This window comes from Lepus europaeus, unplaced genomic scaffold (assembly GCF_033115175.1).
Source record: "Lepus europaeus isolate LE1 unplaced genomic scaffold, mLepTim1.pri SCAFFOLD_3_1, whole genome shotgun sequence".
NCBI classification, from domain to species: Eukaryota; Metazoa; Chordata; class Mammalia; order Lagomorpha; family Leporidae; genus Lepus; species Lepus europaeus.
Genome location: NW_026909276.1, coordinates 15,006,286 through 15,024,611, shown reverse-complemented (window position 1 = coordinate 15,024,611; position 18,326 = coordinate 15,006,286).

Here is an 18,326-nt window from a genome sequence, read left to right as displayed (position 1 = left end):
CTTTCACTGTCTGTAACTGTACCTTTCAAATAAATAAATAAAATTTTTAAAAATAAAAAAAATATTTTGGGGCCAAAATAATGGCATAGCAGCTAAAGCAGCCTCCTGTAATTCCATTATTTCATATGGACACCAGTTTAAGTCCCAACTCCACACTTCTTACCCAGCTCCCTGCTAGTGGCTGGTGAAAAGCAGCAGGTGGCCCAAGTGGTCCCTGCACCCATTTGGAAGACTCAGATGAAGCACTCTGACCCAGTGCTGGCTGCTGTGGGCATATGGAGAGTGATCCAGCAGATGGAAATGCGTGCACTCTCTCTCTGTAACTCTGACTTTCAAACAAATAAATAAATCTTTAAAAAATGAATTATTTCAAAATGTAAATTTTTGTCATAAGGTAGAAAGGCTGCAATACTCTAGAATGTAAGGGAAAAAATAGGGCAAAAACTGAAGGTTTAAGTAAGTTGCAGAAAGCATGAACATATAACAGAAGGTTTGAAGTGGCCAGCACTATGGCGCAGTGGGTTAATGCCTTGGCCTGAAGCACTGGCATCCCATATGGGTGCCAGTTCTAGTCCTGGCTGCTCCTCTTCTGATCCAGCTCTATGCTGTGGCCTGAGATAGCAATGGAAGATGGCCCAAGTCCTTGGGTCCCTGCACCTGTGTGGGAGACCTGGAGGAGGCTTCTGGCTCTGGATTGGCACAACAATGGTCAATGCAGCCATCTGGGAAGTGAACAAGCAGATGGAAGACCTCTCTGTCTCTACTCCTCTCTAACTCTGACTTTCAAATAAATAAAATAAATCTTTTTAAAAAAGGTTTGAAAAGGAAAAATCTTGTAAGAAAAATTGTGTGTGTGTGTGAAAGTCAAAAGCTTCATCCAAATCTCCCACATGGGTGAAGGAGCCTAGCACTTGGGCATCCTCCACTGCTTTCCCAGGCACATTAACAGTGCACTTCATCAGAAGTGGAACAGGGTCTAGAACTGTTGCAGAGTGCTGAGATGGTGGCAGCCATTTGAGCAGCAGTTCATGTCCCAGCTATTCCATTTCCAATCCAGCTCCCTGCTAATGCACCTGGAAAAGCAACAAAAGATGACCCAAGTGCTTGAGTCCCTACAAGCACATTAGGAGACCTGGAAGAAGCTTCTGGCTTTGGCCTGGCCTAGCCACGGATTCTGTGGCCATTAGGGGAGTGCACTACTAGATGAAAATATGTCTGTCTTTTGGAATCTCTCTCTATATATAACTCTGCCTTTCAAATAAATAAACTCTTTTTTACAAATGTGCAGCAGTCATTATTCAAACCAGCACTCTGGGATGAGGCATCCCAGATAGCTGCCTAATCTACTATACCACAATGCCTGCCCAATTATAATTTTAAAAATTTACATTGTTTTCTAAAATTTTGGAATTAATATCAAAGGCACACTGAAATAAAATCAGAATTTAATGCTATTTAAACAAGCTGTTTAAACTATGTGCATATTGATATGTTAGTAAATATCTGGAAATAGCTTTGGATTTTAATTTTGGAATCTGTTTTTTTTTTTAACATTTATTGATTTATTTGAAAGGCAGAGTTCCAGAGAGGCAGAGGAGAGAGAGAGAGAGAGAGAGGAAGAGAGAGAGAGAGATCTTCCATCCTCTTGTTCACTCCCCAGATGTCCTCAATGGCCAGAGCTGAGCCAAACCGTAGCCAGGAGCCAAGAGGTAGGAGCTTCCTCCAGGTCTCCAACATGAATGCAGGGGCCCAAGGACATGGGCCATCTTCTACTGCTTTCCCAGCCAATGCAGAGAGCTGAATCAGAAGTGGAGCAGCTGGGACTCAAATTAGTGACCAAATGAGATGCTGGCACTGCAGTTGGCAGCTTCACGTGCTATGCCATAGTGCTGGTCATGGAATCTTTTGTTAAAAAAAAAAAAAAACTGCAGCATCTCCTTTTAAGAATTCTTGCTTAGTTTTTAACCATCTGTGAATTTTCTAGTCAGCTTCTTTAATCTTTCTTCTCCTTCCTGGTTGTGACTCTTAAATTTTTCTAAGCAATGGGGTTATTTTATATGCTATTTTTTTTTAATTTTTGACAGGCAGAGTGGACAGTGAGAGAGAGAGATAGAGAGAAAGGTCTTCCTTTTTGCCGTTGGTTCACCCTCCAATGGCCGCTGCGGTAGGTGTGCTGTGGCCGGCGCACCGTGCTGATCCGAGGGCAGGAGCCAGGTGCTTCTCCTGGTCTCCCATGGGGTGCAGGGCCCAAGGACTTGGGGCATCCTCCACTGCACTCCCTGGCCACAGCAGAGAGCTGGCCTGGAAGAGGGGCAACCGGGACAGGATCGGTGCCCCGACCGGGACTAGAACCCGGTGTGCCGGTGCCACAAGGCGGAGGATTAGCCTAGTGAGCCATGGCGCTGGCCCTATATGCTATTTTTCTATTCAAGATTTTTACTTCCACTTTGGTGACTGACCAAAAACCACAAATGTTGTGCCTTAGCAAACAACCAGAATTGTTTGGAAAAAGCTGGGTCTTAAGAGTTAAAAGTTGTATATATACTTGTTTTATAAAATCATCAGATTTATGAGTAAATCTGGTTTAGAACTGGTTGAATCACACTAAGTAGATGGATGCTATTTCAAAATTATAAATGAGCCTATTTTGACCAAATATTTTAAGCCCTTTTGGCATCCTGAGACTTTCTCAGAATCAAGGTTCTAAATTTTTTCACTTTGAGATTTTCAGCAGGAACCCTTGGTGTGTCAAAGGATATAGATCTTATCTTTTAGAGGTAATAGCTTATTTTGCAACTTGCATTTTAGGAAAGTACTGTCATGAAATTATGCTCAATGTCAATTTATATTTATATAGATATGCCATTGATATAAATGTCCTAGAAGTTACATAAGTTTTAAAAGTCGATAGTCCTGTTGTGTTGTTACTAGTCATGATGATTATCTTGATAAAAAGGAGACCCAGAGTCCTAAAAGGGACAATAGGTGTGGAAAATCCTTCAGTTTCTTTCTTTCCTTTTTAAAGATGTATCTATTTATTTGAAGGCAGAATTCCAGAAAGGAGAAGAGAGAGATTGATTTCTTCTGTTGGTTCACACTCCAAAGGGCCACAATGACCAAAGGTAAGCCAGGCTGAAGCCAGGCAATATGGTCATAATTCAAGTTCTCCCAAATGGGTACAGGAGCACAGACACTTGGCCATCCTCTGCTGCTTTCCCAGGTGCATTAGCAGGGAGCTGGATCAGAGTGGAGAACCAGGACTTGAAGTGTAACCCATATGGGATGCCAGCATCATAGGCGGTAGCTTAACCTGCAATGCCACAATGCTGACCCCTCTTTAGTTGCTTTGTAACATCCTGTATGGAATGAACATAAATGGCTTATGTCAATTAATCAATTTCATAATTTTAACTATGTTTATTTAAAGACTTCTGTCATCCATAGTTTTGTATTCTTCTCTAAAAACACTTGTAATGAATTTCACAGAAATTGTTTTTGAATACAGATTTTTGGCTACTTTAGACAAGAATTTCCAGAACTTTGAGGGAAAGAAAAAAACTAAAAACCCCATAAACTGGTAATGGAGGGGCCAGTGCTATGGCACAGTGGGTTAAAGCCCCAACTTGCAGCTCCAGCAAAAACAAAGAAACTGGGGCCAGCACCATGGCACAGTTAGTTAATCCTCTGCCTGCAGCACTGGCATCCCACATGGGTGCCAGTTCTAGTCCCAGCTACTCCTCTTCCAATCTACCTCTCTGCTATGGACTGGGAAAGCAGTAGAAGATGGCCCAAGTCCTTGGGCCCCTGAACCCATGTGGGAGACAGGGAAGAAGCTTCTGATTGGCGCAGCTCCAGCTGTTGCAGCCATTTGGGGAGTGAACCAAAGGAAGGAAGACCTTTCTCCCTGCCTCTTCCTCTCACTGTCTGTAACTCTACCTCTCTAATAAAATAAAATCTTAAAAAACATAAAGAAACTGATACTGTAAGATGTGGACTTGGTCACCCAAGGTTTGCTAATATGTCTAAGAATTACAGCCACTTGCTCACTTAATTAGACACAATAGTTCACATTTGGGCAGTTTTTTACCACTGTGCATACTGTGCTCACTTCTGGAAAAAGCAAGGCTGCTGGCTCATTTCTGGCTATTTGGGAGAGTCTAAACCATACTATTTGATAACTGAAATATTACTAAAAGAAAAAAAGCATTTTTTAAATCCAGCCACATTGTCCACAGGCCCCTCTGGGGACAATAAATGTGAATGACTACATGTATTGAACAAATGTGTCCCAACAGGCTATTCTAATGGCCCTTTAGCAGGGGTGGAGGACTTCCATATCCTAGCCACATAAAGCCCATAAAATCATTTGGTCTGACTCTGCCAAGGCAACTATATGGGATTCGATATTCAATCTATACAGACTAAATCTTAAGTTACCAAGCAACTACAAATGGGACTTGATATTCAATCTATACAAAATAAATCTTAAGTTGATAATTTTGTATGTCCTGTGAATGGTATTATAGATACCAAAATGTCCCTTGGAAGAAAGGCCCTTTGCTTTAAAGACTATAGGCCTTGAACAATAAAGGATGGAAACAGCTTCAAAGACAAGAAGATTCAACCATTGAACACACAGCAGTAACTCCTCCAGAATCTTTGGAAGCAACAGCACTGTTACCAGGTATCTTAGAACAGAAGGTTAAGCTCAAAGTCCTCACCCAGGCCTTATGTCTCAGATGAGGTAAGGGTGAACACTCACACTGCCTTGAGTTAGGAAAGAGGGATGTTGGTGGTCTGGGTTTCTATTGGGATAAGGATTAAAGACATACTTTGGGTCTTCCTTGGTTTCAAGAAACATGGAAGAGATATACAGAAATCTGTGAGTTTCCCAAACTTTCTTTGAAGCTAGTCCATATCTCTGTTCTATTTGTATGAATACTGGCTAATAGCCTTGCATCTTCAACTAGTAAGATGAAGGTCAAAAGCATCATGAACCAATCAGGAGCTTGGGCACAAGCTGAACATGCATCTGTCACCTCTAATTTCAATCTATAAGAATCTTTGCCTCTACCTTCATGGGGAGTCCTGGAGTTAAGCTCCTTGCTCTGGGCATTAAAATAAATGCTTCTTTACTCCACCACACCAAAGCCAGTGATTGGCTTACTGTGTGTTGGGCAAGTATATACAGGTTAGCGGTTCTACAGCAACACCACCAACCAGATTGGAGGTATGTCCTGCAATAAGGGCAGAGATGGGACTTGAATCCAGGCATGCTGACATAAAAGATAGGCTTCTCAAGGAGTGCTCCAATCATTATGCCAAATCCCATTCCCTTACATTTTTAAACTAATTTTTTCTTTAAATTCCAGATAGACTGAAGGAGACAGCAGAGATCACCCATCTGCTAGTTCAGTCCCCAAATGTCCACAATAGTAGGGGCTTAGAGAGGCCAAAGTGAGGCACCAAGAACTCATTTTAGGCCTCTCTCATGGGTGGCATGAATCTAAGTACTCTAACCCACAAGGGTGCACATTAGCAGGATGATGGAATTAGAAAAGCCAGGACTCTCTTCTAGGCACTCTTGTAGGTGATGTGGGTGTCCCAAGTGGCAACATAACTGCTGTATCAAATTCCACCCAGGCTAATAATTCCTTCTACCGAAAGTAAGGAAAACTGACATTTCTTTGACAAAAATTTGGAAAACCTCACAAATGAAAATAAGATATTCCCAGGAGTTATCTTAAACATTATTTAAAAGTTTGCTTTTAATAAATACAGGAAAGTAAGAAGTTAAAACATTAAGGTTTGTGTACAAATAACATATCTTACCTTGACATAAATTTTATTATTTTTTTAAAGATTTCTTTTTTGAAAGGCAAAGTTACAGAGAGTGAGAGTGAGAGTCATAAAGAGGGATCTGCCATTTGCTGGCTCACTCCCCCCATGGTCAAAATGGCCTGTGCTGGGCAGGTTTGAAGTCAGGATTCAGGAGCTTCACCAGGGTCTTCCATGTGTGTGGCAGGGCCCAAACAGCAGTTGGGCCATCTTCTGTTGCTTTTCCAGGTGCATTGACAGGGAGCAGGATTGAAAGTGGAGCAGCTGGGATAGGAACCAGCTCCTATATGGAATGCCAGTGCTGCAGGTGGTGGCTTACCCACTACACCACAGCACCAGGCACGGTTATATTCCAACACCTCTGCTTTTGAAGGCATTTAGAGATATTTTGAAGTTGTACATTAGTGATTTGGGCTTGTGCTGTGGCGCACCAGCCTGCAGCATCTGCATCCCATATGGGAGCCTGGCTGCTCCACTTCCAATCCAGCTTTGTGGCAATGCAACTTGGAAAGTATTGGGGTTGGCCAAGTCCTTGTAACTGCACTGATGTAGGAGACCCAGGAGAAGCCCCTGACTATGGACTGGCTCAACTCTGGCAATTGTCATTTTATGAGTCATCCAGTGCATAGAAGACACATCTATCTTTCTAGCTATCGATCTCCCTACCTCTTTCTGTACCTACTTCCAATAAAATAAATAGAAAAAAATACAGTGTGGTTTCAGGGGGCCACTACTCAACACTCCCTCCCCAGATTTAAAACATCAGTGATAGAGAATTAATGAAGGCATTAGTATAGGAGCTCACATCTTTTCCTCTTTCCTCAGACTAAACCAGCAGTGAGTGCTCCCCAAGTCTGTACTGCAAAATTCTGATAAATTTTTTATCACGCTTTCATTATCTGCCAATCTCTGAATCTGTGTTGGGATTTCTTCTCCCAAACACTCCGGGATATATATAAAAACAACATAGCCCTATGTAGCTTCATCTGATTAAAACACTCAATGATGGATAATTGGCTTTTGCTTAAACTTTATATGAAAAAAATAAATAAGCCACCCAGGAACATCTTAGAAAATGATTGCTTCTCTGTTGCTAGTTAAGAGAAGCTTCCAGGGAATAAGCACTTGGCATGGTAGTTGAAGACCCACATTGCATACAGTGCTGTCTGTCTCAAGTCCCAGTACTGATTCTGTTCCAGCTCCCTGCACATGCACAACCACGGAAGCAGCAAGCTCAATAGTTGTCTCTCTGCCCCCAATATGGGAGATCAGATTAGTGACCAGCTTCTGACTTTGGCCTGGCCGGTTCCAGCCCATGCAAAATCACTCTCTCTCCCTCATTCTCTCTGTGTTTATGTGTATGTGTCTGTCTCTCTTTGCCTTTTAAAAAAATTTTTTTTAAATGAGAAACATCCTGGACTGTAGCAAGGCTCATGTCCTCCATGTGGAAATAGCCCAAGTCTTCCAGAAGCTGCAATGGTGCTTCCTTAGCACAGTCTTGAAGGAAAAATGTTCTTGTATTTACCGTAGGCACAGCACTACATCACCTGGTGGATTAAGAATGCGCACCATGAGGCCTCTAGGGTGAGTTCAGGATCAAACTCACTGTTCAGTGTTTCTTGCTGCCCTCTGCTGGACTTCTGATGCAACTAATACATTTTTTATTAGATACTGACAAACTGCTCATCAACATGTCTTCATGAATATAAAATTGCAAAACCACTGGCAAAAAGGCAAAGAAAAAACTAGGCCAAGTGATAGGAACTACAAACAGCACCATATCTAGGTGAGTGGTCCTGGACTGTGAAGAGAAAAAAAAAACAGTAAACATGTTCAAAGAAGTGCTAACTGAATGAATCACTGTTTTTAAAAATTATTTATAAACAAAAGTATACTTATAAGCTTTTTCATAATTCCTCTCAAAAATCAATGTAATTGCTACTGTTTACATACAAGATATTGTCTATGCCCTCAAACAGGGCACATAAATGTGGGAAATTATCTTAAAAGATTGGCTTTTTTTTAAGATTTTTATTGGGGCTGGTACTGTGGTATAGTGGGTTAAAGCCCCAGCCTGCAGTGCCAACATCCATATGGGCACCAGTTCTAGCCCTGGCTACTCTACTTCCAACCCAGCTTTTGCTGTGGCCTGGGAAAGCAGTGGAAGATGGCCCAAGTGCTTGGGCTCCTGTACCCATGTGGGAGACCCAAAACTCTTGGCTCCTGCCTTTGGTTCAGCTCAGCTCTGGCTGTTGCAGACATTTGCGGAGTGAACCAGTGGAAGGAAGACCTCTCTCTCTCTCTGGCTCTACCTCTATATGTAACTATCTTTCACATAAATAAAAATAAATATTTAAAAATAACAGATCAAAGGGACAAGATTTAAGAAAAGATTTTATTGATTTATTTGAGAGGTACAACTACAGACACAGAGAGGGAGGGATAGAAAATATTTCTTCCATCTGCTGATTCACTCCCCAAATGGCCTCAATGGCCAGAGTTGAGTCACTCAGAAGCCACGAGCCAGGAGATCCTTCAAAATCTCCCACGTGGGTGCCAGAGCCCAAGCACTTGGACCATCTTACACTATTTTCTCAGGCCACAAGCAGAGAGCTGGATCAGAAGATGAGCAGTCGGGACAAAAACAAGTACCCATATTGGATGCTGGTGCAACATCACCAGACCCCAGAAGATTTGAATTTAAGAGCCAACATCTGGAAGGAGAATGGAGAAATAGAGAGGAAGAAATGGAGAAGACATGATCACCAACCATTAGACACAGAGCAGTCAGAATAGTGAACAAAAAGACAGGAAGCATGAACACAATTCAGTACTAATTGGTTATGCAGAGGGTTGAAAACGGGGTTGGCTGTTGCTGTGGCTCAATAGGCTAATCGTCTGCCTGCAGCACCAGCACCCTGGGTTCTAGGCCTGGTTGGGGCGCCAGATTCTGTCCCAGTTTCTCCCCTTCCAGTCCAGGTCTCTGCTGTGGCCCAGGAGTGCAGTGGAGAATGGCCCAAGTCCTTGGGTCCTGTACCTGCATGGGAGATCAGGGGAAGCACCTGGCTCCTGGCTTTGGATCAATGTGGTGCACCGGCCTCAATGCACAGGTCACAGTAGCCATTGTGGGGTGAACCAATGGAAAAAAAAAAGGAAGACCTTTTTCTCTGTCTCTCTCTCTCACTGTCCACTATGCCTGTCAAAAGAAAAAAAGAAAAAAAAAGAAAATCGGGTTCAATTCCATGATGTGTGCATGAAAGACTGTGTGGACACTGGCACAGGAAGTTGAAATTGGGAAAAAATCAACAAGAATATGATGCAAACAAGTGAGACTGGTACCCATATGGGATGCTGGCATTACAGGCTATAGCTTAACTTTTAAGTCTTGAAAAAAAAGATTGTTTGCACAAAATTTATACCTGCAAGACTCAAAGAATCTCCTGAGAACACCTATTTGGTTGGTTCAATAAAAAAAGAATGCTGGAGCCAACATTGTGGTGTAGCAGGTTAATCCACTGCTGGCAACACTGGAATCCCATATAGGTGCCAGTACAAAACCTCTCTGCACCACTTCCCATCCAGCTCCCTGCTAAGGTATCAGAAAGCAAAAGATAACCCAATGGTGTGGTCTCTTCCACCCATGTAGGAGATATGGAAGAAGCTCCAGGATCCTGGCTTCAGACTGTCATAGCAGCAGTCAATGCAGCCATTTGTGTAATGAATCCGCAGACAGAACCTCTCTCTCTCTCCTCTTTCTGTAACTCTTCCTTTCAAATTAATAAATAAACCATTTTTAAAAAAAGATGAAACATGACCACTGCTGGACAATAGTGGGAGTCAGAGAGTATTCTTATTTTATATATTATTGTTTAACTCTGCCTCCTCCAGTTCTTCTAAAAAGTACAAGCAATCCTTTGGGAAACGATAGCAATCTGTCATCTACAAAGTAACTGATACCTGAAGGTTATGGCCATGACAACACTGTTAAATATGTGAACAGTTAAATAGACCTCAAATGCTTTCAAATGCTCAAAATTGGACAAAAGAAAGGAGAATGAAGCATATATAAGACGTGCTTTAAAATCATAAAATGAAAGATTAAAACATCATCTCAAAAAGTTGACTTCCTCTAAAACTATGAAAACATATATCTAAGTCCACTTTTTATTGTCAGAAGCAATCCAACTGACAAAAAGTACTGAGGGTTTAAGCCATAGAGGCCAAGGGTGATAGATAGGAAATACAACACCTAAATAATCTAGCCCTGATAGTCTTCCCCAAAGGCTGCGATGTGGATTGTAGAGGAAGGATACTGCAGAGGGCAGAGACATGTGCAGTGAGGTACATAATCAAGGCCTCAGTAGAGTGTGTGCCATGTGAACTTAGGTCACTCCCTATTTCTGCCTCCATGATAGACAAATTGCTATGATGAACCCCTGCCCTTTCGGACTCCTATTTTTTTCAGATCATAAAGCAATCTGAAAAACTGAAAAGTTATTCTGGTTATCTTACTCTTGTTCTCACCCTCTACATGGGGTACACAGAAGGCATATAACTTGTTTCCTCTGTTAACAGGTCTATGGATCAAAGGTAGCTACATCTGGAGATAACGTGGTTGTCTGGCATTATTCTAGATTCTGAATTTGAGTGTAAAATGATGGAAACATGGGACATTGTGGTCTCTGGTTATGAGAAAAAAATCAAGAGACCTGTGGGATGGCTGGTGCCGCGGCTCACTTGTTTAATCCTCTGCCTGCAGTGCCAGCATCCCATATGGGCACCAGGTTCTAGTCCTGGTTGCTCCTCTTCCCGTCCAGCTCTCCACTGTGGCCCAAGTGCTTGGGCCACTGCACCTGCATGGGAGACCAGGAGGAAGCACCTGGCTCCTGGCTTCAGACTGACATAGTGCTGGCCATGGGGGCCATTTGGGGAGTGAGCCAACAGAAGGAAGACCTTTCTCTCTATCTCTCCCTCTCACTGTCTATAACTCTGTCAAATAAATTTAAAAAAAAATACCTGTGGAAGACGCGACATTCCAGCATATGATGACCAGGGACCACACATCTTCAGTGTTGTTTCCTGTGAAAGGATCTTACACCCCCATTCCCATACTGAAAAATGCAGACAAGGCCACATGACTCTTTCCAGATACAGTGGAAGAAAATTTTGTCACATCTGATACAATCACAGAAAATCACTGTTCTTTCTCATCCAGCCACAATGACCGTCAGTAGACACCATTCTATCAGCCTGAGGTCAAAATGACAGCTGATGCACAGTTTAAATGTGGAAGCCTTGAAGAAGCTGGGTCATTGGTTACCTGAGAAAGCCATTAAAAGACCATTAGCTGCAGTAGATGGTGCTCATAGATAGATGGTACTGCAGGTCCATGGGTTATATCTATGGAATTTTTAATAAATAGTGTTTAACACAAATACAGAAAAAAGGGGCCAGTGTGTGGCACAGCAGGTTAATGCCTTGGCCTGAAGCACCGGCATCCCATATAGGTGCAGGTTCTAGTCCCAGCTTCTCCTCTTCTGATCCAGCTCTCTGCTATGGCCTGGGAAATCAGTAGATGATAGCCCAAGTCCTTGGGCCCCTGCAGCCACATGGGAGACTCAGAAGAAGCTCCTGGCTCCCAGCTTCGGAATGGTACAGCTCTGCCCATTGCAGCCATCTAGTGAGTGAACCATTGGATGGAAGACCTCTCTCTCTGCCTCTCTTCTCTCTGTAACTCTTTCAAATAAGTAAAATAAATCTTTAAAAAAAGAAAATAAAAAAATAAAGTTTTGGATCAAGACACATACATAAATAAATCTTTAAAAATACGGAAAGAAGCTAAAATGGAATCCAAAGATCACATCAAATGTACAAAAACTTGACAAGTACATGAGGTATATGATTTATAATTTTGAGTGAGAAAATTCCATAACATTGTACTAAACACTAGATGACTAAACAGAAATTTAGTTTCTCATAGTTTGACCCTGTGCTGCCTGAAGTTTTGATTTCTTCTGAGGACATTCTCTTGTTTCAAGATCATCAAATTTCCAACATAACCTATGGGATCTAGTCTGTTTGTCCTCCCATCTCTAGGGACTCTTTCAAAATCAGACTGGAGGGGCCAGCGCTGTGGCACAGTAGGTTAATCCTCCATGCCTGTGGTGCTGGCATCCCATATGGATGCCAGTTCAAGTCCCAGGTGCTCCTCTTCCAATCCAGCGCTCTTCTATGGCCTGGGAAAGCAGTAGAAGGTGGCCCAAATGCTTGGGCCCCTGCACACATGTGGGAGGCTGGGAAAAAGCTCCTGGTTCCTGGCTTCGGATCAGCACAGCTTCAGCCAGTGTGGCCATGTGGAGAGTGAACCAATGGAAGGAAGACCTTTCTCTGTCTTTCCCTGTCATTGTATATAACTCTACCTCTCAAGTAAATAAATAAATAAATAATCTTTTGTATATCAGATTGGATTAGGTCAGGATATAAGATAACACTCAGACATCAATAGCCTCTGTATACAGACAATACCACAGCTGACATAGAACTTCTAACATCAATCCCATTCACAATAGCTACAAAAACAATCAACTACCTTGGCATAAATTTAAGCAATGTCAAAGGTCTCTGTGATGAGAAATACAAAATATTAAAGAAAGAAATGAGGCAAAAAATGAAAAATTGGATTGTTGGAATCAATATCAAACTCCAAACTGCTGAAAACAATTTAAAGATTCAAAATACCAAGGACAATCTTCTCAGATATAGAAAAGGATGCTGAAATTCATATGGAAACACAGGAGTCCCTGAATAGCTAAAGCGATCTTATACAACAAAAACAAAGCTGGAGGCTTATTTGAGAGGTAGAGTTACAGACAGTGAGACGGAGAGAGGTCTTCCATCCACTGGTTCACTACCCAGTTGTTCACAATGGCCTGAGCTGGGCCAATCCAAAGTCAGGAGCCTGGAGATTCTTCTAAGTCTCCTATGTGAACACAGGAGCTCAAGCACTTGGGCCATCCTCTATTGCCCTCCCAAGCCATAGCAGATAACTGCATTGGAAGAGGAGCAGCCAGGACTTCAACTGGTGCCCATATGGGATTCCAGCACTGTAGGTGGAGGATCACCCACTGTATCACAGCACCGCCCCCAGGTTTCAAGACATACTATAGTGCAGTAATCAAAATAGCCTAGTATTTGTACAGAAACAGATGGATAGACCAATGGAACAGAATATAAATGCAGAAGTCAATCCTGGAGAATGATAGTCTCTTAAACACATAGTGCTGGGAAACCTGGATCTCCTCATGCAGAAGTATGAAGCAATACTTCTACTTTACATCTTACAAAAATACACTCAAAATGGATTAAATGGATTAAAGATAAGCCGGCGCCACGGCTCACTAGGCTAATCCTCCACCTTGCGGCGCCGGCACACCGGGTTCTAATCCTGGTCGGGGCACCGGATTCTGTCCCGGTTGCCCCTCTTCTAGGCCAGCTCTTTGCTGTGGCCAGGGAGTGCAGTGGAGGATGGCCCAAGTGCTTGGGCCCTGCACCCCATGGGAGACCAGGAGAAGCACCTGGATCCTGCCATCAGATCAGCGCAGTGCGCCGGCCGCAGCGCGCCAACCGCGGCGGCCATTGGAGGGTGAACCAATGGCAAAGGAAGACCTTTCTCTCTGTCTCTCTCTCTCTCACTGTCCACTCTGCCTGTCAAAAATTAAAAAAATTTTTAAAAAATGGATTAAAGATTTAAATAACAACCTGATACCAAATTATTAGAGAAAGTTGGGTAACCCTGCAAGACATTGGCATAGAAAAAGACTACTTGGAAAAGACCAAAGAGGCACAAGCAATCAAAGCCAAAATTGACAAATGGGATTACATCAAATTGAGAAGCTTCTGTACTGCAAATGAAACACCCAGCAAAGTGAAAAGCCAACTGACAAAATAGGAGAAATGATTTGCAAACTATGCAACTGATAAAGGGTTAGTAATCAGAATATATAGAAGCTCAAGAAATTCCACAACAAAACAAACAACCCAGTGCAGAAATGGGCAAAAGATTTAAACAGGTATTTTTAAGAAGAAATCCAAATAGCCAACAGATACATGAGAAAATCCTCAGGATCACCATTCAACAGAGAAATGTAAATCAAAACCACAAGGAAGTGTTACCTCACCTCTGTTAGAATGGCATTCACATAGAAATCAAACAAATGCTGGCAAAGATGTGTGGAAAACTTAATCCTAATCCACGTTTGTGGGAATGTAAACTGGTAAAGACACCATGGAAGACAGTATGGAGATACCTCAAAACATTGTACTTAGTGAATAAGCCAGTCTAAAAAGGACAAAAACCATATATCTCCCTGACCTGTGATAACTAATAGCACACCTAAAGGTAACCTACATAAAATGCAATTGACACTTTGAGAAGCAATGACTTTGAACAGCCCTGTCTTGATTATTGAGGAACAATTTTTTCACATTATCTGTTGAACTATTTACTTACTATAGAGTTAATCATATGTGTATAAAGTTGATTGAAAATAGATCTTAGTAAAAAATAGGAATGAGAATAGGAGAGGAAGAAGAAGAAGAAGAGTGTGGGTGGGAGGGTGGCTATGGTAGGAAGAGTCACTATGTTCGTAAAGTTGTAATTATGAAATGCATGAAGTTTGTCTTCCTTAAATAAAAGGATTCTAAGGAAAAAAGATATGAAAGGAACATTCCAGGAAAATTTTCATTTTGATGATTTGGGTCAAGGCTACTTGGTAGTAATATTTAAAAGCAAAGAATGAATGATGCGTTTTTCATCTTATGTACTATTTTTAATTAATTTTTTTGTTTTGAAAGACAAAATTTTGGAGAGAGCAGAAGGCAGTGGAAGATCTTCCATCTGTTGCTCCACTCCCCAAGTGGCTGTAACAGCAAGAACTGGGCCAAATTGAAACCAGGAGCCAGAAGCTTCATCTGGGTCTCACACATGGGTGGCAGGTGCCCAAGCACTTGGACCACCTTCTGCTTTCACAGGTACCCTAAGCAGGGAGCTATATTGGAAGTGGAGCAACCAGGAAACAAACCAGAACCCATAAGGGATGCTCAAATCTCAGGCAGCTGTTTAACCCAATATACTGCAGCAATGTCACAATTTTTGTAAATTTAGACACTAGAAGTGAGTGTTGACAACTCAAGAAATTAAGCTTCTGCAACTTAAGTGAGAGGCTGGGACTATATTCCTGGCTCTCAGTTATGATCCTGTCCCAGCCCTGGTTGCTGTGGGTGTGAATCAATGGATTGAAGGTCTTTCTCTCTCTCTCTCTCTCTCTCTCTCTCTCTCTCTCTCTCTCTCTCTCCCATTCTCTCTGTCATTCCATAACACAGAGTAGGCTAAGCCTCCACCCACAGTGCCAGCATCCCATATGGGCACCAGTTTGTGTTCCAGATGCTCTTCTTCTTTTTTAAATATTTATTTGAAAGTAGAGTTGCAGAGAGAGAGCCGGAGAGACAGAGAGAAAGGTCTTCCATCTGCTGGTTCACTCCCAAAATGGCTGCAATAGCTGGAGCTGGGCGGATACAAAGCCAGAAGCCAGGAGCATCCTCCAGGTCTCCCACTTGGGTGCAGGGGCCCCAAGAGTTGGGCCATCCTCAACTTCTTTCCCAGGCCATGGCAAAGGGCTGGATTAGAAGTGGACCAACTGGGACTCAAATCAGTGCCTATATGGGATGCCAGCACCACAGGCAGAGGCTTAACCTACCATGCCACAGCAAGGGCCACAGATGCTCTTCTTTGGATCCAGCTCTCTGTTTTTGTCCTGGGAAAGCAGTGGAAGATAGCCTAAGTCCTTGAGCCCCTAAACCCACCTGGGAGACCCAGAGGAAGCTCCTGGCTCCTAGCTTGGATCAGCCCATCTCCAGCTGCTTTGGCCATTTGGAGACTGAACCAGTGGATAAAAAATTTATATGTCTCTCCTCTCCCTGTAACTATGCCCATCAAATAAATAAATAAAATCTTTTTTTAAAAAAAGATCTCTATATATTTCCATCTACTTCTCATTCTCTCTCAAGTATATAAATACTTTAAGATGGCAAAAGATTCAAGTCAAAGACTAGAGAATTGTCTTGGGCTCAGACTATAGTTTATGCCATTGATAAATGGAATAATTTGCCTGAAACATAACTTTGTGGAGTCTGAAGTAATCCTGCATTTGTAGACTCACTGTGATAAAACTATGGAGAGTTATTTAAGGACCTGCAATAGATTCTATCCTATACATATTTTCTGATCTAATCCATGAAGCAAGTTCAGTCTCCGAAAGCTTTTAAGGAAACTCTACTTTAATAATTCAAAATATTACCTTTTTAATTAATTGTTTCTGATGTAGCAAATTCTTGCTGATGTTTGAATTCAAACAATGTCTTGTAGCTATGGCAATAAAAAAAATTGAGACCAATGTGAATTCAGCTCAGATGGTTTTAAATGAAACCATGCTTACTTTATCTTATATGAATCCTGATTCTGAATTATATTTCTTTATGCTTTTCCAATTTATTTAACAAAATCTCATAAAGCTCTTAATATACAATGTGGAAGAAGCTGAGGAATAAATAAACATCCTACCAGCAATATATTTATTTTTTTTGGTCTTGGCCACATGTAGATGTCTCTAGAATCTTATCTGCAAGAGAAATTGCTTAGAGGGAGGGGTCAGACAAAAAGTCTTCTTAGATTCTTCCTAGATTCTACTGTGCTAATCAAGATCATGAAGGAAATATATATAGAAAAATGGGCATATTGGCTCAGCGACAAAAATGAAGTAGCCTCCCTGTGGGGGAATACAATCTTTATACATGGGAAAAACAGAAAAGATGCCAAAAGAGCACACACTAGTCTAACAATCACTATGATTAAACATAAACTATTGTTAGACTAACTAAAATATTAATTTATTACAAATTCTGTAAAAAAATCCTTATCAGGGCTGTCACTGTGGAGTGGTGGGTAAAGCCACCTCCTACAGTGTGGGCATCCATATGGGCACCAGTTTGAGTCCCAGCTACTCTACTGCTTGTCTAGCTCTCTGCTATGGACTGGGAAAGCAGTGGATGAGCACCTAAGTCCTTGGACCCTGTGCACTCACATGGGAGACCTGAAAGAAGCTCCAGGCTACTGGCTTCAGATCAGCCAAGCCCCAGCCATTGAGGACATGTGGGAGTGAACCAACAGATGGAAGGCCCCTCTCTCTCTTCCTCTGTCTCTCTGTAACTCAGCCTTTCAAATAAATAAATAAATCATATAGAAATAATTTATAATGTTCATCACAATTGTTCAAATAAGTTGCAGTACACCAAAAAAATTATGATATCACTAGAATCTATATTACATAGAAAATTACTCAGGCAGTACTATTTTCCTTAAAACATCTCTTGCTTTTATGTATCTCAAATTCCTTAAAAGTATCCAGCTTGAAAATTAGTTTTTGGCCACAATTGTATGTACAGGAAAAATTAACAGAATCTACTAGCACAGCTTTCTATAACTGTTCCATGTGACACTCCTCCCTGTATCCAAATCTTGACCTAATTCTCCACCACACAGAACCCTGACATTTTCCAGTTCACTTGATCTAGCCCATGAGATGACCATAAATATGACATCAACATAGTTTGTAAAGTATTTTACCTTTGGGAGTGTGCCTTCTTGTACGGTAATCATGTGGAGAATCCTGAGACTTACCTGATGGACACCTGGGGCCTAGGTCAAGGCTGTGCAAATCAGGCATTGGAAAGGTAGGCATTAAGATGCAGTAGGCTTACCTACTTATCTGGACATACCACATCACAGAGTGCCTGGTTTGTGTCCTGGCTATTCCACACCTCCAACTCAACTTCCTGCAAGTGTTGTTTTTAAGTTTTTTTTTAAATATATTTATTTATTTATTTACTTAAAAGGCAGAGCAACAGAGAGGCAGAGGCAGAGAGAGATAGGCCTTCAACCTGCTGGTTCACTTCCCAAATGGCCATAGTGGCCAGAGCTAAACAGATCCAAAATCAGGAGCCAGGAGCTTCTTCCAGGTCTCCCATGAAGGTGCAGGGGCCCAAGGACTTGAGCTATCTTCTACTGCTTTCTCAGGCCATAGCAGAGAGCTGGATTGGAAGTGGGCAGCCAGGACTGGAACCAGTGCCCATGGGATGCTGGCACTGCAGGTCGTGACTTTCCTATTACAGCACAGCACCAGCCCAAAAGTGTTCTCTTGAGTCAACAGATCATGGCTCAAAAACTTGGTTTCCTGCCATCTGGATGGGAAACCCACATAGAGTTCCTACCTTCTGGCTTTCATAGATATAACACTCACTATTGTGGGCTTTTGCAGAGTGATCCAGCAGATGGAGGACCTTTTTCTCTGCCTTTCAAATAAAAAAATCGGTAAAAAATCATCGGTATGTGATATGGAACAATGGGTCACTACCACCACTGGTTAAAGCCAGAG